Source organism: Monodelphis domestica, chromosome 5 (assembly GCF_027887165.1).
Source record: "Monodelphis domestica isolate mMonDom1 chromosome 5, mMonDom1.pri, whole genome shotgun sequence".
Classification (NCBI taxonomy): domain Eukaryota; kingdom Metazoa; phylum Chordata; class Mammalia; order Didelphimorphia; family Didelphidae; genus Monodelphis; species Monodelphis domestica.
The window spans coordinates 75,584,608-75,609,991 of NC_077231.1; the positions used below are offsets into that span (position 1 = coordinate 75,584,608).

The 25,384-nt window shown below is 37.9% G+C and overlaps 1 long non-coding RNA gene across 1 annotated transcript in view; it reads right to left on the minus strand.

Moving 5' to 3' along the window:
* LOC103093854 (uncharacterized) overlaps positions 1-25,384 on the minus strand; it is a 33,967-nt gene that overhangs the window by 6,780 nt on the left and 1,803 nt on the right. The window contains exons 2-3 of the long non-coding RNA XR_001624736.2: positions 20,479-20,693; positions 8,504-8,585 (exon numbers count right to left, since the gene is read on the minus strand). This is a non-coding gene — a long non-coding RNA (uncharacterized LOC103093854). The remainder of the gene's footprint in view (positions 1-8,503; positions 8,586-20,478; positions 20,694-25,384) is intronic.

The window sequence follows — 25,384 nt, forward strand, 5'->3', positions numbered from 1 at the left end:
AACTGTCTCTTTATTTAATACTCATTTATATTCATGTTCTAAGCTCTAGATTTGGAAAAAAGGGTCTGGGTTAGAATATGTTTACTCCCTGGGTGTTCCAAGCAAATCATTTTATTTCTCTGGAGTCTCGGTTTCCTCATCTGTAAAATAATGGAGATGGATGAATTATCATTTAATGGATAAAGAAGAAATTAGTTTTCTGACTTATTTAAGATGACTGTAGAAGTTTTAAAAAGGGACTAGACCTTACTTTCTTTTCTTTGAAAAAACTAGCTTCTCAACTTCTTCTTTGGGTTTTCCCAAAAAGAGATCTTGGAATAAGACAAGAGGGTGAAATAGAGATAAACATGCCCTAGTGTAAACCCTGCTTAGAATATTTCCTTCCCTCTACATCGAAGTCTAGGTCCTATAATGATGAATTTGGGAAAAAGAAAAAAGGGATATTTTTCAGATTTTGGTAAAAAGATGCATCATTTTATGAGATCACATTTTGGATTCTCTTTCAACAAAGGCATAGAACCAAATTCCAGATATAGGTCTTTTTGTGAATGTTCAGCCATTTATGGAACATCATAATCTTGAAAGGATCAAAAATTTGGGTGACTCAAAGGGCAACTGAGAGACATGTCATGGGCATAGGTCGAATGCAGCACACATATTACTAATTACTTCTGCATTGCAAGAAACAGTATAAAGAAGATGTAATCCAGGAAATAATTGGAAAAGAATTTGGGTTGATAATGTTGCAAGCATGAGATAAAACTTGTCCAGCCTTGGGCTCTGCTCTGGTGCCCATGGAATATTAAGAGACCTAGAAGAAATCCTCTAAGTAATTGAATCATCTATAAGAATGCATTGAAAATAATTACCCAGGATGAGAGAGCACACAGGAGTTGTAATCTGAACTGTTTGGGGAAGGTATCCACTGTGTTAATTGGAATACTGGAATATTGAAGAAATATCAATCATTCCTTCAATCAATTCCAGCCTTTTTAGGTCTGTTCCCTCATCTGCAACATGCAAGGGTTAGATGAGGAAGTCTCTATGATTCCTACACTCCAATCACAATCTTAGATTTAGATTTGAAAGGGACCTCAGGACCTCTGTTATCCCACCTCCTTAATTTACAGAAAAGGAAACCGAGTCCCAAAGAAGGTGAATTATTTGCCCAAAGTCACCCAGGTAATAAATAATAGTGCCAGGATCAAAACTATGAACTTTTCATTCTTAATTTAGCTAGAAGGAGCCAGGATAGTCAGTGAGTTTTACATTGTCACAATATGGGTGATTTCTTAACATAATTTCATTTGAATTTAAAAATATTTTTAAAAGTTTATTTCCTTACATATTTTGCAATTACATTAAACAATTTTAACATGAATTAAAAAATTCTCTCCCTCCAAATTCACTCCCTTTGAGAAGGCAAGCAATTTGACATCAATTATATATCTTTAACATTCTTTTATTTTATTTTTTAACATCATTTAAAAGAGCGTGGTCATTTCCCAAAATTTCAGAGAGGGGTCTAGTTTTAACTTTTTTACTTAGGTTTTTTGTTTTTGTTTTTTTGTTTTTACTTTTTACTTTTTTTTAGTTCCTTTTTACTTAGTTCCTTCCTTTCTCTTAGTTTCCTTGTGGAGCAAACTTAAATGTTGAGCAAGGATGACAATAATGACAAAGCAGGTCAGTTCAAGTGACAGAGGATATGACCCAAATGTACATATTTTGCTAAGAGAAATTTTTCTGTTGTTACAGAGCTTCCATTTTGTTTTTAAAGTTCCCCAGAGGGGTTCAATATCTTCCAAATGACTCTCAATTTAAAGAAAAAAATCAAAGTTTTCCTTTAGTTCCTACTAACTTCCTCCTGAGACTGCTGCCATCTGAATGTCTAACAAAAACGCTTGTTTTACATAAAATAGCAGAGTTAACATCAGCGTGAAACATCTTAGGAACATATTCGGAGAAGGTCACCCTCTGATCCACCAAATCACAGCCTTGGAATGCCCCATTCCAGCGATGAAGCCAATTTGGGGGGGAATAAATGGTTTTTTTCTTCCAGTTAGCATTTGGGTGGAATGTGATAACCAAGTGGTCCTGATGAAGCTCTCACCTTCTGGGCTCTCTCAATGAGGTGCTAAGTTCCATTCCAAAAGGTCTCTATTTTAGGACAGTTAATTTTAAATCCCATGACGGACTGAGCCTAGGAAATGCATGCACTAATCCTGGTAATCCAGTAACAGCTGAGACAAAAGTTCCGCCGTGTCAGCATGGAGTAGTCCCTGTTCCTGATGAGCAAAAACTGATGAGGCACGAAATTCAGGGACCTTCTGGGCTGCTCTTAATGGATTGATATAAAATACAATGGAAGAGAGGAGCGTCCAAGACTGAACTCTGTTTTGTGTTGTTTCTGACTCAAGAAACGAGGAATGAATGTACTCTATGACTTGAATCAAGTTAGAGCTGCAATCTCCCACAAATGGAGCTCCTTCTAACCACCAAATAAGCCAATGAATAAAAAAATCACTTATTAAGGATTTAATATGTGCTTATTAAATGTAATTGGGAAAATAAAGTATTAAAAATTAAAAAAATCCACTTAATATATGCAAAGCTCCAGGGATCAAAAAAGAAAAAAATGGGACAGGCTCTGCTTTGCTGAGGTCCCCAGCACATCTGGCCCATGTGAGAGAGATCTAGACATGTTTGTTTGTTTTTTAATTCTCACAAACTCTTAAAATTCTTCAGTTAAGATCAAGATGCAATCACAGCCATCTTCAAAGGACAGGACAACAAGAAGTCCAATTAGGTCACCATTTGATAAATTATAGTAGATTATTCCTTAATCTGAAACTTACTCTACCCCACTATCCCCCCATGTCTTGGCAGGGTATCCCTCCATGACTCTTAGCCTTCTACTCTGGTTTTCCCAGAGCAATTTCCTTGCTGCTGCTACTGGTGTTAGCACCCTGGCATTCCCCCTGCCTTTGCCCTTACCATACCATTTTGTGGGAACTAAGAGTAGAGTAATTGGCCCCCTCCCTTCCCTTTCTCTCCCAACCCCTCACCTTTTACCTGGTGGAGAAGGTGGTAGTATAGGAAAACTGCAGCCTCTTGTCTATGGTGGCTGTGGACTTTGTTACAGCACCAAAGGATGAAGGGCCAAAGAGAAATGGGGCAATGTGATAGGAGGCTGGGCAGCAAAGGGGAGTCTACACCAAGCCTGAAGAAAAGGAGGCTGGCATCCATTTGAGGTCCAATTGATCTCTTCAGGAGTTACTTGGGGAAAGGACTAAGGCCACTGAAAAGTAAATTCTGAAAGAACTTTGAGGACCAGTCCTCAAGGATGTGCCATCAAAGGGGAAGAAGAGCTTGGAAAGGAAGTCATAAAATAATATAAGGGGAAAAGTCTGAAACTAAGATTTCAGCAGGAAGAACACCTTGGCCAGAAGCAGATAAAATGACATGGAAAATATTTATACAGAAAAGAAGAGGACCTATAAAACATCTCAATGAACCCAAGTATCCCTGAATAAATTTGCAGGACAAAGGAAACTGAGCCAAGATCTGATGAGTTAGAGAAACCTGTGGATTCCCAAGAGAACATGGGACCACAGAAAAATATTCCTGAATGCTTCAAGAGAGAACTAAGAATCATGAAAGCAGAATTTATTACCTGTACAGTAGAAGTAAAATGGCGAAGGAGAAAAATGTAAATCCATGGATTGTGAGTATCTCCAAGATGTAAAACAGAAACTGAGGGGGAATGTAAATAAAGAAGTTAAGGACAACCTATTCCAATTTCTTTATTTTCTAGATATGGAACCAGAGGTTAGAGGCATTGTTATTTGCCCAGGGTCTCACAGGTAATAAGGGGGCAGAAGTAGAATTTGAACTCATATCCTCTGACTCCAAGTTCAGCATTCCTTCAACCATACTAGAGATATTATATATATTTTTTCCCAAACTTGGACAAAGAGTAATGAATTTGGGGATTGTAGCATCTTGTCAAAAGATTGGCACCTACGTTAGTGGATTCACTTGAACGAAATAAAAAAAATATTTGCAGGGTTGGTTTGATTATTTGAAAGACAGATTCTGGATTTATTTCAAAACTCAGTTTTGGTGTTTTCCCCAATGAGATTCTTTCCCTACTCCCTGCTTCTTCCAGTTGTTATCATTTTCTTTCTCTTTCTTAAGTGATCATGTATGTACCTAACTGCTTCCATATTGTATCTGCCCAATGGAACAAAGACTTCCTGAGGATAGGCACAGTTTTTTTGTCTTATTTTTGTATCCACAAAACAGAGCACAGTGTCTTAGAAGAAGTAGTCCCTTAATAAATGTTTATTGGAATTGAATTGGCTTTTTTTTTTAAACCCTTACCTTACGTCTTGGAGTCAATACTCTGTATTGGCTCCAAGGCAGAAGAGTGGTAAGAGCTAGGCAATGGGGGTCAAGTGACTTGCCCAGGGTCACACAGCTGGGAAGTGTCTGAGGCCAGATTTGAAGCTAGGACCTCCCATCTCTAGGCCTGGCTCTCAATCCACTGAGCTACCCAGCTGCCCCTGAATTGGCTTTTTTATTAGTATTTGTTGTAAGTACTATGATTGTAATAACAATAAAAATAAGCATAGAATAACTGAGTTGTAGATACCGACAAACAAACAAGCAATTATTAAGTATCATATAGAAGAACCTACTATGTGTCAGGCACTAGAGAAACAAAGATAAATCTGAAACACTGCCAGTCTATAAGGTTCTAAAGGGACAATATGTACACAAAGAAACATATTTGGAATATTTATAAAAGAAATATAAAGTAATACGGATTCATGAGGGAAGTAAATAAGTATGATATTATTTCAGTGGCTTTAAGCCAAATTTTGAAGGAAACGAAGTATTCTCTACGAGGCAGAGGTGAGGAGGGAGGGACTTTCAGGGATGAGGAACAGCCTGTGCAAAGATGCTGAGATAGGACTACTGTGGGTGGGAGGCAAGAAGGCAGTGCATTTGGCTGGATCCTGGAATGTGGGAAGGAGACTAATTTATGCGAAGGCTGGAGACAGAGACTGGCCCCAGTTTAGAGAAAGAGCTAAATGCACCTAGCAAAGGGAGTTTGTATCTGATTCTATATGCAATAGAAAGAGGAGTTTGAGTCAAATAAAGAGGTGATTGCACCTTCATTTTAAAGAAAATCATTTTGGTAGCTGTGGATGGATTGGAGAGGGAAGAGATTCAGTCTAGGCAAAAGGGACAGCTAGGTGGTACAATGGACAGAGCACTGTGCTTGGAATCTGGAAGACTCATCTTCATGGGTTCAAATGTGGTCTCAAACACTACTAGCTGTGTGATGCTGGGCAAGTCATTTAAACCTGTTTGCCTCAGTTTCCCCATCTGTCAAATGAGCTGAAGACAGAAACAGAAAATGCCAACATCTTTGCCAAAAGTACTCCAAATGGGGTCACAGAGAGTTGGATCCAACTGAACAAAAACAAACAAAAGGGGATGAAAATTGTGAAAGTTAAAAGAAATCATCAATAAGACACAAAGGAGGGAAAATAGTTTCATTTCCCTTGACTTTTTATTTTAAAATAATTACTGGTTTCATGTTGAATTACTTTCTTATTAAACATATTTTTAAAAACTGCATTTCAAGAAGGGGACAGATAAATGGAATTGGCTTCTGGCCATCTTCTATTTCTGTATGGGAGGCTAATTCTATCCCTAGTCTGTCTTAATTTAATTTAGTCTTCCTTCAAGCCACAGTGACCTCTTTTCTCTAAATCCTGTACTGAAGTGGTGACCCAGTGTTGGGATTTCTTTTCTTCTTAAGAATGAAGGACATAAGGGGGCAGCTGGGTGGCTAAGTGGATTGAGAGCCAGGCCTAGAGACAGGAGGTCCCTAGGTTCAAATCTGGCCTCAGACACTTCCCAGCTGTGTGACCCTGGGCAAGTCACTTGACCCCCATTGCCTAGCCCTTACCACTCTTCTGCCTTGGAGCCAATACACAGTATTGACTCTAAGACATAAGGTAAGGGTTTAAAAAAAAAAAGAATGAAGGACATATTTTGAAAGAGATGTCAGCACTTGCTATTGCCCTGTGCCCACTAAGGCTTACCAAGACTAGAGCATTCTTCTGTCTTCTCCCTCATCCTTTTCAGGATCATATGAACAATAAGAAGGTATAACACATATACCTTATTTTTCTAATATTAATAAATGGGTAAAACAACATCAGCTGGATATTGGAAGGTATGTGGGGTCTTCAATTGCCTGATCCTAGACTACATCATGTAACTTGATTTCTGTTTGCAATGAAAGAGACAAGTGGCGGTGTGTGGGTACCATGTTGTTTTCATCTTTTAATTCTAAATAGCAGAATCCTCCATCATCTAGCCCCTGAAAGTCCAGCTGAAAAGTGGATATGAAGCCTTTATTGACTAATGAAAACTCACACCTGTATTTATAGTTGAGATTTTCAAAAATCCTTTGAGGTGGTTGGTGAGAGTATAGGTCCTCTTCAGGCGGTCTGATTGACAGATGGGCATTCTCTCCTGTGATGTGCAAGCTCATCTTTACCCTCCAGCTCTGGGTCTGGGCCATTTTTTAAAATCTTAGAATTGATACTAAGTATTGGTTCCAAGGAAGAAGAGAGCAAAGGGCTAGGCAATTGGAATTAAGTGACTTGCCCAGGGTCACACTAAAGCCATATTTGAATCCAGGAATTCCAATCTTCAGACTTAACTCTCTATACACTGAGCTCCTTAGCTGCCCCAACTTGTGCTGTTCTTATGAATGCCTTTTCATAAATCCTTCATTGAAGACTATTCAAATTATAACAATTATTATAAAACAGCTAGTGTCTGTTACGTGCCTACTAAATCCCAGTCACTGGGCTTAGTGTTTTACAACTATCAAATTATTTGATCTTCATGCAACAACTCTGAGAGGTGGTTGCCATTATTAAACCCATTCTACAGATGGGGGACCTGCGGGGAACAGATTAAATATGACCTGCCCAAAGTCATTTTAAAGTTGTTTTTCAGGCATGTCCAATTCTTTATGACCCCATTTGGGATTTTCTTGATTTGCCATTTCCTTCTCCAGTTGCCCAAGTTGTCACATACCTAGCAAGAATCTAAAGAGGGATTTGAACTCAGGTCTTCCTGACCCCATAATCAGCCCTCTATCTATTGTGGATAGATATATCCACTTCCAAAAGCACTGTAAGCTTTTTTTTTTACAAGAAATTAATTCATCCTCAAATTTTTATACTTTAAAATTTTTCTTTAGCAATGGACAAATTGACATCCTAACTACATCATTTGACCTTATTATAGCATTTTAAGATCTACAAAACATTTTATTAACATTGTTTCATTTTATTCTAAATTCAATCCTGAGAGTACGTACCTTTAAAGTTTGCAAAGCACTTTATAAATATTTTGTCTTTGTATTCATACAATGCTAGCATGTAGGTTCAGTTTTATTGCTGAGGAACCTGAGACAAACAATTGTTAATGTTGTTGAGTTGTTTCAGTTGTGTCCAACTCTTCATGATCCCTTTTTGGGCTTTTCTTGGTAGAAATACTGGAGTGGTTGCTATTTCCTTCTCTAGCTCATTTTAAAAATGAGGAAACTGAGGCAAAGAGATTTAAGGGTTGTGCACACAGCCAGTGAGTGAGACCAGGTTTGAACTCAGGTCTTCCTTACTCTAGGTCCTGTATACCATCCATTGTACCGCCTAGAAGTTTCTACCTACCTAGTAAAATATGAGTGATAAATATATTTTAAAATTTTACTTATATATAATATGTATGTTTTATATATACATATGTACATAAATTTATATTATATGTAAATATAGAAATAAATATATTTACACTTATATAAATATGTGTATAAATAAATTATATATAAATGTATATAAAATACTTATGTATACATATATCAATATAAACTTATATATAAATATATTATACACAAATCTAAACATATATAATATACTTACATGTAAATATATATCTTCATACACAATATAAACATATATAAAATACCTATATATAAATTTATATATAAATATACTTATATGTAAATATATTTATACATAAATATAAACATATATAAGTATACTTATATATGCTCATGTATATACTATATATTTATACATATATATATACTTATGTATAAATAAATTTAATATATATAAAATATATAATATAAATATTATTAAATTTATTCTAAGGGGCTAAAAGAATTTTCTATACATTTTTTCATTTGATCTATTTTTTATTTTTATTGTCATGCAAAATACACATTCATATTGGTCATTGTTGTAAGATAAATATCTTATATATAATGCTTAATATTATATATATATATATATATGTTTTTAAATGGCTGATGGTATCCATTTAGATATTGACAAATTTCACCACCCCCACCACCCCCAGCCCAAATGTTCATTTGGGCTATTTGTGTCCAACCTGTGGTGGAGCTTACCTGCCAAGCTCATACTGGTTGATCAGCTCCAGTTGGACGTGTGATACACCGACCCCAGCATAGTGATGTCATTTTGGTCCTCCTTGAGTATGAAGAACAACAACCAATTTACAATTTTCTACCACCATTCTACCATCAAAAACTAATTTCAGCTTTTTTTTGCCTAAGAGCAAAAAATATTCCAAAGCAATCAAACAAACAAACAAGCAAACTGGTAAATGTATCCAATTCAGTGGGAGAGAAAAGACAATCATTTTGGCATTGTGTAGACAAAATACAAGTTGATTGAAATGACTGCTTTTGAACATTTGTTTTGCCATGTGTTCACAAAGCCATACTTAAAGGCTGTCATTGAATCTCACTTATTCCCTGATTAGAGAAGTTAGCCACCGAAAGCAATGGCTGAGCATTCAGGGCTAGAATGAGGTGCAAAACTTGTGATTGAACTGCTTGAAGAAATGCAGTCATTTCTTCCTTAATTAATTGGCACTATTAAGGTATTTCACACTGACTATCTGTGTTGTTTACTTTTTGTAGTGAAAATTGGATGACTTTGGGAGTCATGAGATCTGAATTCTAGTCGTGGCTCTATCCCTAAGAAGCATGTTTAATCTGGAAAAAAATTGTATGGTTCTGAATTCTGTGTCTTCATTTGTCAAATAAGAGGGCTGAGGGGGCAGCTAGTTCGCTTAGTAGATAGAAATGGGAGGTCCTCCGTTCAAATCTGGGCTCACACACTTCCTGTCTATGTGACCTTGGGAGAGACACTTAACCCCAGTTGCCTAGTCTTTACTGCCCTTCTTCCTTGGAAACTTAATATCAAGTCTAAGTCTGAAGAAAAGGGTTTGGAGAAAAAAAAAAGAGAATTGTACTGGATAATCCTTACTGCCTCTGTGATTTATTGATTAGTTGGCAGCTAGATAGTACTCACATTCACTAGTTATTAGACCCAGGGCAAGTAACCTACTCTCTGTTTGCCTCAGTTTTCTCTACTGTAAAATGGACATCATTATAGCACCTACACATAGTTGTTGTGAGGCTTAAATGCATTAATATTTGTAATAAATCTTTAGCACAGTGTCTGGTATATTGTAAGTGCTATATAAATGTTATTCTCTTTCCTTTCCTTTCCTTTTCTCCTTGTGTCTTAGTTTTCAATAAATTAATCTCATTTGATTCTCACAAAATGAGATTAATTTATTGAAAACATACTACTAACCTCAAAGTGCCATATGAATGCTAGCTATTATTTTGTTGTTCATTGTGTTAGTCCTTTCTGAGTCTTTCTGACCCTATTTGAGATTTTCTTGGCAAAGATACTGGAGTGGTTTGCTATTTCCTTCTCCAGCTCATTTTACAGAAGAGGAAACTGAGGCAAATGAGAATGAGTGACTTCTTAAGGGTCACACAGTTAGTAAGTGCCTGAGACTAAATTTAGACTCAGAAAGATGAGTCATCCTGATTCCAAGCACAACACTCCTTCCACTGAGCCACCTAACTGCTCCAGCTATTATTAGTAGAACTTTATTTCATTGAATAAAAATGATAATAATAATTATAATAGTTAGCACTTATTAACCACCTATAGCCATTGTGCTTTTTAATGTGAGAATAACTCTACAAAAGTCTCTTCCAATGCACCATCTTGGTAGGGAGATAAGCCTGGCTTCTTGAAGGCTACATCAGTCTTTTTTTTTAATCTAAATTTAGGGCAGTTCCCCTTCTGGTATACCAGCCTGATATTCCCTTTGATAAACTTCCTAAAGAACCTTTTGTGACTCCTATTCTTTGGAGTGACCATTGAGACTGTCTTCCTGATGTGGTTATAAAAATTGAGCATAAAATAAGGAAAATGTTTAGGAACAAAAAAGAGATAAAAGCAGAACTCATTCCAGAGAGGGGACTTTGGGAGTTTTCATTTTCCTTTTTGGAGGAATATAGTGCAGTAATTTCAGAAGAAGACTCTAGAGAACACCACTTATTACAGGTAGTCATGAGACATGACTTCAGTTCTCTTGACTGGGTCTCAGTACACTGCTACAGTCATTGACTAAATGGTACTCTTGTGGATAGAAAATGTTAATGGCACTCCTGAATGTGTTTAACTCCCTTAGCAGAGACCAACATGAGCACTTGAAGAAGCTGTTGGGTTTCATCTGTTGGCACCATTTTTTAAGGAAAAGACATTGATGAAATAGAAATTGTCCAGAGAAGTGTGACAGTGATGGTGAAAGGTCTCAAAATGACCAGAACTGGTTGAAGGAAATGGTTATGGTTAGACTGAAGAAGACAAAATTCAGGAGGGATAATAGCTCTGAGCTCTCTTCGTGTATTTGAAGGACTATTATATGGGCTAGGAATCAGCCCTAGAGAGTAGAAACAAAAGGACAAATTAAAGGCTGATGTCAGAAAGATTTCCCAATAATTATTATTGTTCAGTTGTTTTCAGTTATGTCAGACATTTTGTCTTGACAAAGATACTGGAGAGGTTTGCCATTTCTTTCTCTGATTCATTTTAAGACAAGAACTGAGGCAAATGGGGTTAAGTGTCTTGTTCAGAGTCACTCAGCTAGTAAGGGTCTGAAATTGGATTTGAATTCATGAAAATGAATCTTCCTGATTCCAAGCCCAGGACACCATTCATTGCTCCATCTAGCTGCCTTTTTCTAATAATTAGATCTGTACAAAAGTAGATTGGGCTTACTTTTGATGGACCCAATGTACTTTTCCAATATGATCCATTAATTAATCCATATAATAATTTCTTAATACACTTTTAATGTCATTCACTGGTTTGGAAAGATTTTTGGGAAGGGATATGATGGAAGGGAGGAAGTATGAAAAGCATCAGAATACTTAAAGAAAGAAACTTTTAAGAAATTTAGTTTCCAATTAACCAGCATTTATTTTCCTTCTTTCTTATTCCCTTCCCCAATTGGAACAGAAATAAAAAACAAATACTCATAATAATAAATATATTTAAACAAAATTGATTTGTATATTGACCATTTTCAGAATGTATATCTCATTCTGCAACTTGAATCTTTCACTTCCATATCAGGAGGTAGGTGGTAAGCTTCTCAGTCCTTGGGGATCATGAATGATTATCACATTGATCATAAGTTTTTCAGAGTCATTTGTTTTTAGAATACATACATTATTCTGCTGGTTCCTTTCACATCATTCTTTATCTATTCCAGCAGGTCTTCTCTATTTTCTCTTAAACCACCCCTTTCTTCATTTCTAATGGCTTAATGCATTCCATTACATTTATTATATACTAAAACTTGTCCACCAGTCCCCAAAGGATGAAAATTCACTTGATTTCCATTTCTTAGCCACAAAAAGGACTGCTACAAATACTTTTATACATATGGGGCAAAAGGAAGACTTTGAAATCAAGTCTAAATTTTGAATTTCACCGTTTTTTAAATCTCCCAGAATAGCTCATTAAGCAATGCTCTCTCTTTTTTTTTTTATTTCTAATTGGATGATTTCTAATTTCACAGAAGTAATTGTCCTGGTAGTTAACCAAATCAACTGGTAGCTACTTTTGAGTAGTCTCAAACTACTCTTTGAAATGTCAATTCTGGAATATATGCATATATGCATATGGATGTGTGTGTCTGAAATCTGGGTTGCCTTGGAGATGAGATGCTCTAGCAAAAGCTACCTCACCTCAGAGTCCACCAAATAGTGACATTTTAGAGCTGAAATTTGGGGGAGTATATGTTGTGAAGATTGCTGAGACAGATGCCAAAAGTAGAGGACTTGGAAGTGTAGAGTTGAATTCTAAGAAAGAGAGCCAGCCTTCCATTTGGGACTCTGGAGATAGGTCTTGGGAGGGAAATGCTCCTGATGTTTTGCTCCCCAGATTTCCCTTTCTAAGAGACTGTGATAAGTCATTACTGGAATTGCTGTGCTGGGTATATAGAAGAAAGACCTTTTAGGGGAAAAAAAAAAGACCAAAACTACTGATATGATGAGAATGATAATTGGTGAGATTTTACCCTTATTCTCCTTTTGTAGTGGGTATGATTTATCATCATCATTTCCATAATGCTTTAAAATTTAAAATTCTGTTTTTGCATAGGGCAACTCATCCCTGCAATATACTTCTTCCCCAACTTTACCTAGTCAAATCCCTGGTTTCCTCCAAGACTCAGCTCAGGGATTCTCTTCCTCTAGGATATCTCTCTCAATCCCTTCAATTCCTAATCTTTTTCTTTCAGAAATTACCTTGTATGTATTTTGCATTTAATTTTTTGTGTACTTCTTTACCCCCAATAGAATGTGAGTTCCTTGAAGCCAGGGACTGTCTCTCTGTCTCTCTGTCTTTGTCTCTGTCTCTGTCTCTGTCTCTGTCTCTGTCTCTGTCTCTGTCTCTCTCTCTCTCTCTCTCTCTCTCTCTCTCTCTCTCTCTTTCTCTCCCCCCCCCCATGCATTCCCAATGCTTAACCCATAGTTAGTATATATAGATTTATTCAACACCTATTTTGTGCCAGGAACTGTGTTCAGTACTAAGGAGCCAAGGGAAGGGACTCAAACAATTCCCACTCACAAGTTATTTGCATTCTTGCTGAAGAATGAATGAATGGTTTCTAAAATCAGAATCTTTATGGTATCAGACCTATCATCATAGGCATCCCATGTTTTTTTCTGTTGAGATCTAGCTAGGTCAGTCAGGGAAAGCAGGGAGTACCTTGGATAGAAGAAAGAAGATATAAGAAGACATGAAATATGGCTTTTCCCCATGCCTGGAATTTTCCCTCTCTGTTTCCTGGCTTCCCCAACTTCCTTCTGGTCCTAGCTAAAATCCCAACTTCTGCAAGAATCCTTTTCTGATTTCCTCCTTAATGCTGAGACCTTTCCTATGGGATTATTTCCAATTCAGCTTGTATTTAGTTATTTGTACATTGTCTCCCTCATTATGAAGATAAGCTTCTTGAGGACAGGAATTATTTATAAATTTCTAAACCTGGTATAAAATGGACTCTTTGTAAGTGTGTATTGATTCAACTCCACTCAAACAGCTTAAAATAGTAACACAATTATCCCAGTTGAGCACAACATGGCATTTGAGAATGAAAAAGCAGAACAAGTTTCCATCTTGGAAGAAGAGATAATACACATTTTGATGCTAAGATTTCCAAAGGAGTTTCTTTAATAGCCAATAAGATTTTCACCTATTTCCATTTTCTTTGTTAAAATCTAGACCTCCTTCTCTCTAGCTTTCCCAGTTTCCAGGCATGTTTTGTTGTTATTGTTTTTAGAAACAGGTACATATGTTAAGGTCAGTAGTATAACTAATGAGCTTGGAGTAGAATATGCGCTACAATCTTTTGGTCTTGTGATCCCCATTATTCATTTCTCTTACTTACCCAACCCATTTGCTTAGCATTTCTTGTTTTCAAAATCTTATTCTTTGCTTCCTACTCCAGTTCAACTAACAGAAGTTTCTCCTGGGCTCTATCACTCTTCATTTCAAATAGTAATTTCTTCATTCCTATTTCATTATGTTTTTTTAAAGGCATAATGCTTTCCTCCCCTTTTATTTGGCATTCCTTTCTTCAGTCTCCCTTTTTTTGTGACTTCATCAACTTCCATGGCTCTAATTCCAAGAAGATGACTCCCAGATCATCATGCCTTGTCTTATTCTCTTCCATGAGCTATAGTTACACATCAGAAGTGGTATATAAACCCAGGTCTTTCTATTTCCAGGCATAGCACTCTATCTTTGATACCACATGATCTTTTGCTTCCTTATATAAAGATTTCAGAAATTAGGTACATTAAAAATGTAAGCATCAAGGATTTTACCTTTATTATTTTCATCAATCTGCACACAATGAGCATCCTATCTATTTATCTATCATATCACATCACATCATATCTATCTATCTATCTATCTATCTATCTATCTATCTATCTATCTATCTACATCTATTTACCCATCTATCTATTAAACCATCCATCCAGCTATCTATCCACCTATCCATCTATCCATCCATCTATCTATCTATCTATCTATCTATCTATCTATCTATCTATCCATTCATCTATCCATCTATCTATCACCAAACCTATGGTTTTATTGAGCATCTGTTCTGTAGTTTATAGCTTTAAAGAGATTTATTGGGCATGACAAAGTGAAGGGATTTGCCCAGGATCTCCCAACCAGTATGTATCAGAGGCAAGATTTGAATATAGACTTTTCTGACTCTGAGACCAGGTCTTTAGCCATCTTACAATATGCTGTCTAACTCTTAGCTGTACCATAATGATTGGATAATATATTCTGCATCTGCAAACTTTATTCCAAAGGAAAATCTCAATTTCTCTCATGTGTTTTAGTCTAGAATATGGTAGATAAATTTGGGAAACATATTGGAAGGAAAAAAGAAGCACTATCACCTTATTTTAACATCACTTTTAGGGTAATATCTTAGGACATCAGATATAGCAAGTTTAGTTTTATGGAGCATTTAAACCTTATAATAACAATCTTTGAGAGATGGCTTAATATATTATCCAACAGTAAACCCTATCTCAGCTGATGAGGTTAACATGCCATCAAGCTATATTAAACTGTAAACTTTAAAATATCCACTTTCATTTATCTTTGAAATTATTTAACAAGCCAAAGGAAGAGATGTTTTCCATTGCAAAATGAAGAAAATAAATGTTTTCTCTCTCTTGAAGAAAAATACTATCCATATTCCAAATCACAGTCCTAAAGTTTCATAAATGATTGTTTCCTATTTCATCTTTCAACTACAAGTCACATTTTCATAGACATATTTCTAAAGTTTCAAATACATCTATTTCTCATTACAAGCCTTTTGGAACTAAATACTAAGATTTGAGAAGCCTGGCTTCATGACTTCATATAGGACCATGGCCTTTGCTAATTTGTTTTTCATTTATTTTATGGAAAAATGTGAAACAGACTTAGGGAAGATTATACAGAGCCATCATTTAAACAAAAGAAGAGGTAAAGTCATCTTCCAAGACTGGGTGTGAGGAGCTCAGGGCTTTGAAGAGATTGGCAAAGGTTTGTAACAGCTGTCATGGGGAGTTATTAGGAGATCAATCATAATTGAGTAAGAGATTTTCCACAGAGGCGTGAAGGCTCAGTTGAAGTTAGAAAACATAAATTTATAGTGGGTTCTTTCATTATGGTTGTATGAGTTTCTCTAGCAGTACATTTTTGGCAGTAAGAGTGGCAGCAGATGGTCATAGTGATCCAGGATGGGAAGCTGGCAGGATAGGACAGTGGAATGCCAAGGTGAATTAAAGGTGTTAGAATGGGCACAGTAGCTGATGATGGAGTCCATGATGGGCAGGGAGAAAGTACAACCAGAGAGAGGTTATTAGACTGGGGGAAAGGAGAAGAGTTGAGTGACCCACGTAAGGAAGAAGTGCAGATTGAGTGTGTGGAAAACAAGGAGTATGATTAATAGATAGGTAAACCGATTAGATTATAATCAGGCAAGAGGAATACCAAATTCAAGATTGAAGAGTTGGAGTAATGGCTAACAACAATACAAAGTCAGCTTTGGTTTAGTTGGTGAGTGGCTGATATAGAGTAGATATGAAAGTCAATGGCGTTGAGTAAGGTGAAGAATTGGGAGACCAGATGAAGGATGGATTGTTGACATTGATACTGAAATTGTCGAGGATAACAGGAAATGAGCTGGAAAAGTAAAATTTGAGTTAGGAAGATTGTCTCATTGGTGGGAGGATGGTCTGTCCAATATGGAGGACCTCACATTAGCAGATGATATGAATTTAAAAAAGGCAAAAGAAGGTGTTAGTGTTGGCCAGTGATATGAAAATGGTACTAGGGGAAAAGAGCAGGCAATGCCCATTATTCCCATGAATAATGGCCAAATCCTTCAAAGAAGAGAAGAAGAGGATAATGGAAGGTGGGACATAATTTGAAGAAATCCAGGTTTCAATGACAATAGGGAAAACATGAGAGTGATCTAGCTGTGTGACATGTCACCCTATTGACCATCAAGGTTGATTCAATTAATATGACTGGCTATAAGGGTGTTCCATTCCTCCTTTACTACTCTGTGTGTTTTTCCTGGAGTTGTGAGTTGGGATGAAGAACCTTCCCTGAGAGAGACATACTATTCTTCAGTCAAGGCTATGCAAGTAGGTGCTAGAACATGTTCGCAGTTACAACCTAGAAGAACAAGGAGGAGGTAAAGACAAGCTTAAGGATAAAAATAGTCTGCCCACAGTTCTGGGAATTCAACAGGGCATAGGATAAGGAACTGCTAGAGAACCTAGGGAAGAGGAAACTGGGAGAGATATCAGGTAAAGAGTTTGCTCTTCAAATAGCAGGTTTGGAGAACAGTGATGGGAAGGGTCTAGATTATTAGGCAGGTAGGGCAGAGACATAACAGAAAAAAAACTGGAGAGAGATGGAGGACTGAATAAGCACTAATTTAATTAATAAAAGAGATTAGAAAATAAGATGGAGGGGTATTAGCAGAGGTGTGCTGGAGTCCCCTCAAACTGACTTGAGAGAGCCAATTATTACATTTTCAGTGTGAAACAAGCAGCTAGTGGCAGAGTAGACTGAAAACTAGGCCTGGAGTAGAAAGAACCTGAATTCGAATCTGGCTTCAGACACATTCTGGTTTTGTGGCCATGGCCAAATCACCTAACCCCAATTGTTTGGCCCTTAAATTTTCTTCTGACTTGGAACCTCTACGTAATATTAATTCTAAATCTGAAGTTAAGAGTTTTAAAACAAATGAATAAAATTTTCAGTGTGAGCATTTGCACCTCAGAAATCTACAAATCTGAGCTTGATTTATTGTTTTGTCAATTGTTTAGACCTAATAAAGTAATGGAGAAAATGTTAATAATGCAGGTTAAACTTCAAAGTGTGCCGTGAATACTTCTTTTTTTTTTTTCAAACACAGAACTGCTTGCTAAACATTTACTACCATACCCCTGGTTGTTAGAAAGAAGACATAATAACACAAATCCTTCCATCTACACTTCTTCCCACCTCAACAGAGATAATTAATGTTGTTTAAGGATGGGAAGGATCTAGGTTCAGTGGTAGGAACACAGTATGGAGCTTCAGATTCACTTACATGGCCCTGGTGCTGGCTGCTAGGGTCATGAATTCAGGGACCTGAAAAGAATGCACTCACCAAATATTTCTACCTTATAGAAATATGCCAGGCTGCTTCTCTATGTGTATGCTTTGCCATTATCTGATTTCATAGTCAGATACTTCAGTTTACTGTTTCCTTAAAATCTGGGTAATTATTTTCTCAAATTTAATTTTCTGCTCATTTCCTTCACAGGAATGTTGTAAGAACTAACAAGCTAATGTTTGTGAGACAAGTCAAGATCCTCAGATGAAAGCCTTTTTATAAGTCCAAAGTATTATTTTTATTATCGTACTTTTCCTCTTCAAAGATATTTTGAAATATCTACTTGTTTTCATAATAAGGCAGTAATGAAAGTAATGTACTAAGGACTCTGACCCTCCTCTCTATACGTATCTTCAAGGCTCTATGGGGATGTCTTGGTATTTTCCTGCCCCTTTATTATCCAGGAGGCCTATTTAAACCTTGATTCTTCCCTCAGAAGAGGTACCAGTCTGCTCTTTAGCAACCTAGAATTCAGCCAATTTCTGAGCCCTGCAGAGGACAGGGTTCTGGTATCCTGGGACATAAGGTCTTTGGAATAATCTCCTTCCCAACTACTAGTGCCCTTCCTTCCTTCCTTCCTTCCTTCCTTCCTTCCTTCCTTCCTTCCTTCCTTCCTTCCTTCCTTCCTTCCTTCCTTCCTTCCTTCCTTCCTTCCTTCCTTCCTTCCTTCCTCCCTCCCTCCCTCTCTTCCTTCCTTCCTTCCTTCCTTCCTTCCTTCCTTCCTTCCTTCCTTCCTTCCTTCCTTCCTTCCTTCCTTCCTTCCTTCCTTCCTTCCTTCCTTCCTTCCTTCCTTCCTTCCTTCCTTCCTTCCTTCCTTCCTTCCTTCCTTCCTTCCTTCCTCCCTCCCTCCCTCTCTTCCTTCCTTCCTTCCTTTCCTTCCTTCCTTCCTTCCTTCCTTCCTTCCTTCCTTCCTTCCTTCCTTCCTTCCTTCCTTCCTTCCTTCCTTCCAACCTTTGATTGAACAACTTTGTATCTATTTTGTATTAATTCTTCAAATTTCAGCATATACCTTCATGCCACACATATATGTATATATAGTTTGTTTTTGCCCTTTATTGTCTTTCTTTATTTTTTAAACCCATACCTGCTATCTTAGAATCAGTACTGTGCATTGGTTCTAAGGCAGAAGAGCAGTAAGAGCTAGGCAGTGGTGGTTAAGTGACTTGTCCTTTAATTACAAAGAGGACTAATGGCATTACCAGGTGATGTCTTGACTTGATCTTAAATAGGACTGAAGTGAGGCAGAGCTGCAGGAGGTCATCAGCCTCACTTTCTCTTCCAGAGTCATTAAAATCCAGTGACAAGACAAAAGTCAGGACAATTGATGATGGCTTGGGTTGCGATGGATGACACGGGTGCCCTCAATGTCTGGCCAAGCTCAAAGCACTCTACAGCGGTTCCTCCAGGTGCCTTCATAGTCATTAGAACAAATTGTTCTCCTTTACCCTTTCTGCTGGGGGTCTTCACATGCTTGGAGCAGACGTTCTTCTAACTCAAAGGGGTTCAAGACCAGTCAGTGACCCTCAACCTGACAACCCATCTGCTGAGACAGTTTTATGGAAGTGGGGCTGCTGTACATGCTGTAGCTGATTTGAGCCACAGGTGAGAGATGAGTGGCAGGTGTACATCAAAGGTGAATGAGCAGCTCTCCTCCCTGAATGCTCCGTACACTCTATCTATATATAGGTAAATACAGTGTATACTGTATGCTGTTTGACACAACCAAATGGAAAACCCATTCAGAACAGAGCTTATTATATATATTAAAACATCTTTGTATCCTTAGAATTAAGATAGCTTGATAGTGCACTGGATAGAGGACTGTAGGGCCTGAAGACTCATTTTCTAGAATTTAGATCTGGCCTCAGACACTAGCTATGTGACCCTGGGCAAGTCTCTTAACCCTGTTTGCCTCAGTTTCTTCATCTATAAAATGAGCCGGAGAAGGAATTGGCCAACCACTCCAGTATCTCTGCCAAGAAAACCCTTCAAAAGGGTTGAAACAACTGAATAACTGACTCCTTAGTATTGAGCAAGTGTCTAGCACATAGTAAGTGCTTAATGAGTAAATAAATAGCTGTTTATTAAATGACCCAGATGTTTACCTTATGGAAATTTCTCCTCTTTAATTGTGTTTCCTGGTGTAAATATATGATCATAGAATCAGAGATCTATCTGATGCTAAAAGTAGGCTTAAAGACCATGTGGTCCAGAGGTTCTTAACTTGAGGTTCACAAGGGTTCATAGTTAGATTTTAGGGGGGTCTGTGAATTTGGATGGGGAAAAAATCCATTTTTATTTTCACTAACCTTCATGGTCCATCAAAAGTCCTCCTTGGTTTCTAGACCTCAAGCATCATGTCTTCCTTCAGCATAAACTCATCCCTCCCTAATCTCATCATGATAGAGTTTAAAGTTTAACCAAGCTTTTAAGAGTGGATGCCTTCTCAGCACCCTCATCTCCTTCTCCCTCTGACTGGAGGGTGAAGTAATATAAACTTGCAAAGCCTTCCTTTGGAGAGGGCTCAGAACTTTCCAGATAATTTCTTATTTTCCATTGGCTGCTCTGCTTGGTTTCCAGCCCCTTTTCACCTTCCTCTTATGTGTTGTCTTCACTTTATTAGACTGTAAGCTTTTCAAGGGCAGGTACTGTCTCTAGTTCTTATTTGCACCCCTAGAACCTAGCTCAGTGCCTGGCACATAGTAGCTACTTAGTAAATGTTCACTGACTATTGACTCTATTATTGACTAACCTTTACTCAAAAGTTCAATGATGAAGGGTGAAACAAACCTGATTCTGAGAAGGGTTTCACCAGGAGGCTTCATTGAAGTTCCAGAGAGATTCACAACACACACAAAAGGGTTAAGAGTCCAGGAGTCCTGTCTGAGTCCTTCTTTTACAGTCGAAGACACTGAGATTCAAGGAAGCCAAAATACCTACCCATGGTCATGGCGATAGTAAATTCCAGAGGCAGAATTTGATTCAGGTTCTCTTGGGTGTCATGCCTAGAAGACAATTCATTTGAAAAAGATGAGAGGATTTTAGTAGTCTGTAGGCTCCATGTAAGTCAACAGTGACATGGGGATTTTCATCTGCATAATAATAATAATAATACCTAAAATTTATATAGTGTGTCAGGTAACTATGCTGTTCTTTGCAATTATTACCAAATCCTTATAACAACTCTAAGGGGAAAGTGCTATTATTACTCCCATTTTATAGATGAGGAAACTGAGGCACATAGATTGACTTGCCAAGGGTCATATAGCCAGTAAGCGTCTGAGTCCAAATTTGAACTCGAGGTCTAGTGTTCTATCCACTGTGTCACCTAGCAGGGAGTTATATCCAGAAAAAGAGAGAATGTATCCTGGTATACTCTGACCAGGTCAATCAATAATCAATTGACAATCAACCTCTGACTGCTGTTTGCCTAGAATAGTCTCTGAATGTCTCCAACATGTCACTGTTCTTTCTAAAATGTGGGGTCTATTTTTTTCTTTATATACCCAATACCTAGAAAATGCCTGGTGCACAGGAGATGTGTAATAAATGTAACAGTGAATTGGTATGAACTGAATTGGAAAAAAGGGTTGAGATGAAAAGGTATATATAATATTTTCCTTTTTATGCTTCAGTGGGCACAGAAATGGGCATTACTACTATTTCAACATTTCTTTTTCCCAGGTCTGTGATTTCATTAGTATAAGGAGCTTCCGGATGAGGAAAATGCAAGTACAAATGTAGATAGCAGCAGTACCTAATATTTATAGAGCATCTACTTTGTGCTGGGCACTGTGCTAAGAATTGTACAAATATCTCGTTAGATCCTCACTACAACCCTGGGAGGTAGGTGCTGCTATTATGCCTATTTAACAGATGAGAAGATGGAGGCAAATAAGGCTAAGTGAATTGCCTAGGATCATACAGCAAAGAAATATCTGCAATTGGGTTTGAACTCATCTTCCTGACTCCAGACCTGAACTCTACCCAGAATGCCACCTGAACACTCCAACTATTGTACAAAGTATACTCAGAGAGTTGCCCAATAGTAATGAGAAATTAAATAATTTTGTTTGGATTACACAGTTATTATGCCTGAGAGGCAAGACGTGAATCCAAGACTTCCTGACCAGAAGACCAGATGTCTTCCCACTATTCCACACTGCTTGTTAGGAATCAATAGGAGAGGGAGAGGGAGAAGGGAAGGGAGAGAGAGAGAGAGAGAGAGAGAGAGAGAGAGAGAGAGAGAGAGAGTGAAGGGAGGGAGAGAGAGAGAGAGAGAGAGAGAGGGAGAGGGGGAGAGAGAGAGAGAGAGAGAGAGAGAGAGAGAGAGAGAGAGAGAGAGAGAGAGAGAGAGAGAGAGAGAGAGAGAGAGAGAGAGAGGATGAGAGAGAGAAAGGGAGAGAGGAAAAAGAAGAGAGAAAGAAAAAGAATAGCCAAAGAAAGAAAGAGAAAGCAAGCAAGCAAGAGAGAGAGAAAGAAAAAGCAAGCAAGAAAGAACAAACTGAGTATCACAGTGGCTAGAAAGCCAGGTCTGGAGTTGGGGGACTTGGGTTCAAATATGACCTCAGACACTTCTTAGCTCTGTGATCTTGGGCCAGTCACGTAACATCAGTTGCTTAGTCTTTATAGCTCCTCTGTTTTGAATCAATTCTAAAACAGAAGGCAAAGATTTAAAAAATAATAATAATGAAAACCGTGGTTTTATAATCTTCATCTTGTTATGACATTTCACTTTGTCATCCTTTAACTTTCTTTTTTGCCATCTTTGGGAAAAATATTCTTATCCTCTTTCAACTTTTTCTTTCACATTGACGAAAGAAAATCTTTCACCATTCTTGATTATATGTCTAAAATCCAGTGATTTCCTGTAACTGGCAGCCTAAAATGTGTCCCAGAATGCAATGTGATACACTCCCCTATATTTTATAAAAATCAGCTACACATTCTACAGCAAAGCCAAGCATATTTTTGCCTTGAGCATAATCCATTTTTGCAATGATTGCCATATTTTCAATGATATCAACGATTGTCATATAAGCATTTGCAATGATCATAAATTGGTGTAAGGAGCAAGTCTTTGTATCAGTAGAGAACCTTGTTGTTTTGAGTTCCCTGAAAGTTTGGGCTGCCATATCTACCCTTACTCTGTTCTCTCCTTCATAGAAGGCAGAAAAGTATGCAGACCTCTGTATCCCCAGTCAGATTGAGCTTGGTGCTCTGATGTTGCAGCATACCTAGTCTATTAGAAAATCCATTAATTTCTGTATACTAAATAGTATTTCTAAGGCAGTAGAGCTGTAGTGGCTAGACAATTAGGGTAAAGGGACTTGCCCCGGATCACACTGCCAGGAAGTGTCTGAGCCTACCTAGAAGTCTTTTTAATGAGGTACGTAACCCAGCTGTGGACAGCTAGGAAGCTTTCTCCAGTTTATCACTGAAGGCATTAGAAACCTTTTTTCAGGGGGAAAAGAAAATTTAATGTTTATGCAATCAGTTCAAGTTACTTTTGTGCAGCAATTTCCCCCCTCTGTTTTTTTATGAAACAAAACCTGGCTTAAGCCCGATATGGATTTCTTCTGTATGTTTTTTTGCCTCAAGTTCTCTCAAAGGAAAATATAAATTGTGTTCACAGTGTATCACCCACTTGGAGCCTATTAGTATTTACTGGTCTCATTGCACAAGGGAAATGGTGAGGCTTTAAGTGGGTTATCTCAGGAAAGGAGAGTGCCTGCATTACTGTATTCCTTCTTAGGATTCTGACCTAGCCATGAAATCCCACGAGGGTCTTTCTAATCCACTTAGAACAACACATACTTCCCACCCCCGTGGATAGTACATTTCTTTTCTCTCTGCTTGACCCCCTCTCCTGCCCCAAACACTTTTATTTTTCTGTGTACCTAATAACAATTCTGTGGAAAAAGTACTAGACTTCCCTAGTCAATAAAACGGGTTCAAATCTGGTCCCAGATATTGACTCGTTTTGTCACTCAGGGCAAGTTGTCCTTCTTCCCTCCCCCCCCCCCTTAAATTTCCAGCTGTTAGAATGTCTGTTGACTGACAAACCTTTTTGGATCTCAGATTTCTCCTTTATAAAAGGAAGAAATTGGACTCAGTGACCACTAAGGTCCCTTTTAGATGGAGATCTCTGATCCTGTAAATCCTTTGGTGGGGTTAGGGCATGAAGGGGAGCCAGATGGGATATGCCAAGTCCATTGGACAGAGGAAGAATTCAAGTGTTTTTCCTTCAAGATGATCGATTCCCGGCTCTGCATTTATGATTTGGTTCATCAGTACCAATTCCTCATAACCCTGGGCAGAGCAACTTCTCCTACATGGGATTATTCCTTTCTTGCTCCAACAAGGAGCCTGAATCCTTCCCTGTTTGTGTGGGGGTAATGGTGGGCTGCGATTCTAGTCAGAGCCTTATCTCATGGACCACTAAGCTTCAGTGCATTAGAGAAGGGCAGAGAGAGAGTTTCCTACTCTGAATGATTTCTACCAGTAGTCTAAAAGGCTAAATCTTGAATTCAATAAAACACTGACTTGGAGTTAATTGCTCCTTTAGTCAATTCTTCAGCAATCATTTATTATGTGCGAGGTGGGTATAAAAAGAAGGGCAAAAGCATGGTCTTTGCACTCATAGACCTCACATCTTAAAGATGGAAATTTCCCCCCTAAAGAAAAGTTACCCCCAAACTCAAACAAGACAAAAATACCCTAATGGCAATTTTTAATGCTGGTATGATTAACATCGGAGATACCTGATGATCAGTCAATGAATGATCATTTATTAAGCAAGTACTATGTGCCAGGGAGTGTGCAGGGTGTTAAAGGTGTCTAATACCTCTGGTCTGAGGGTTTGCTGAGCCCTTTTCAGATCTGTTCACTCAGCTTTGGTGTATCTCATCTATGGCTCCAGGAAGCGGTAGTTGTCACTCCCCAGTAAAACCATCTTAGCAGATGAGCTAAACTAGGTGGGAGGTAACTAACAAGCTTTAAATTTGCTAATGATCTAGAGGGATGTCTCCCCCAATCATGTGGGGGCTTTCCCCAGCATAATAGAGGAATGAGAACATTTCCAACAGCCATAAAGGTGGCCAAAGGAAGAGTTGTGGAGCTTCTAAAACTTGGTGAGGCATCAAAGACCCTAAAGTCCTCTACTGCATCTTGGGTCACTGCTAGTCATTGGACTTTGATGATTCTGGAAGAGTAAATGAGGCTGGTAATTTTGCACAATTCTGCCTCACTAAAATCCAACTGACATGCAAGTCCAGACATTTCTCATTGGGATGTCACTGGTCTTCTTAAAAAACAAAGAACGAATAATGACAGCTAATGTATGTCAGGCACTCTGCTAAGTGCTGGGGATACAAAAAGGGGCAAAAGATAGTCCCTGCCCTCAAGGAATTTATAATCTAATGGAGGAGACAATATGAAAATAAATTTGCAAAAGCAAGTTATATACAAGGGTGTCTCTCTCCTTTTACCTCACCAGCAGCCATATTCCCTCTATACCTTCAACTCCTCCATTCCCTGTTACAAAATCTTCCTTATCCCCTGAACTTCTGTCCCTTTTCAATTCCCTACAATCCCTATAACTATTACACAAGGTGAATAGAAGATAATTAACAGAGAGAAGGCACCAGAATTAAGAGGGGTTGGTGAGGCTTCCTGTAAAAGGTAGGATTTACAG